This window comes from Odontomachus brunneus, unplaced genomic scaffold, assembly GCF_010583005.1.
Source record: "Odontomachus brunneus isolate Ranch 3 - 2012 unplaced genomic scaffold, Obru_v1 Obru_scaffold_231, whole genome shotgun sequence".
Lineage (NCBI taxonomy): Eukaryota > Metazoa > Arthropoda > Insecta > Hymenoptera > Formicidae > Odontomachus > Odontomachus brunneus.
In genome coordinates, this window is record NW_022639681.1 from 413,664 (window position 1) to 415,109 (window position 1,446).

A 1,446-nucleotide genomic window follows, 5' to 3' on the forward strand; every position below is an offset into this window, starting at 1 on the left:
AAAAAAAAAAAAAAAAAAAAAAAAAAAAGGCCCTAAACAATGCGAGGGAATAGCGATAGTGATAGAAATTGACCAATCATAAACTACTTATTACAAGAATAATGAACTGAGATTGATCAATTTCTATCGCTATCGTTATTCTCTCGCATTGTGTTTAGGGCCTTAGAATCAGTGTTCAGAGTTCGTGAGATTTTATCTACAACAGGAAGCCTTCTACGTATGCGTATAGTGACATACCAGTCTGCTCCCTGAACGCTCCCAGTTTTAAACAAAGGTTTATTCTAAATTCAAGAATAATACACTTAAATCTATATATATATATTATTCTTATCGTAAGACTATATGTCAATTTTATTTTAACAAGGAGAATAAGAATTATTGATTTCATCTTAATATTGTCTTATTTTTATGCTGCATTAGATTGTGATAAAATTTAATACATCAAGAATACTTTTTTTCTTGTTAATAGAAATCTTTTCTGTGGGTGTGCGATGTAGAACGAGAAAGAGGGAATGACATTCTTTCTCTTGCTCGGCGAAAGATCTCTCTCTATCTTACTTAAATTAACGACATATTTAGTATGAGCAGTGGCAACTTATAGGAATAATTGAAAATGATTCAAATTAATTTGACATTACGGATTTAACAGTGCACGTACACAAGAAGCAGCCATGCATGCGCGCTTATACATATATATTGACAGTTCAAGCACTAAGCGTACATGTAGCTGGCTCCTCTTTGTGTACGTAGGAGCCGCGTCTTCTGCCCAGCATCGCTGCCGTGATGGTCACTGTGAAAAGAATAATGCGTGCACGGGAGAAAGAGATTGAACTTCATATATCTATCACCTTGTATTACTCGTCGCCCGACGTTCCGAGCGCACGTACACGGATGTACACACGGAGCTATCCATTTCAGTATAGCCCCGAACGATTTGCCTCTCTGGCTTATGAGACAGGCCCGCAAGCAATCGTCCATTTTCTTCGTCGATCGCTGCAAACCGTATGTCCCGCCTGTCGCGTCGCGTGTTCTAATTTGTCCAACTATTTTAATTAATATCTCCAAATTTTACGTGATTGTTTGAAAAATGACCTATACAATTTTTGTTCACTTTTATGTGTTCTACTTATATTTTTCTTTTGTTCCGTCTTACGCGGGACCCCCTATATATATATATATATATATATATATATATATATATATATATATATATATATATACAGGGTGTTCGGAAAGTACCGGGACCCCCCGAATATCAGGAAAAATATAAGTTTTACAAAAAAATGTTTCAGACAAAAGTTGTGGCGTTTAAAAAGATGTATTTACTGATCACATCAGTTTGACCTTGGGTTGCGTAGCGAAGGTCAGGTCAAGGTCACATTAATTTTTTTAAATGGAACACCCCATTTTTCATTGCATATTCTTATAGCACATCTCGAGAGCTTT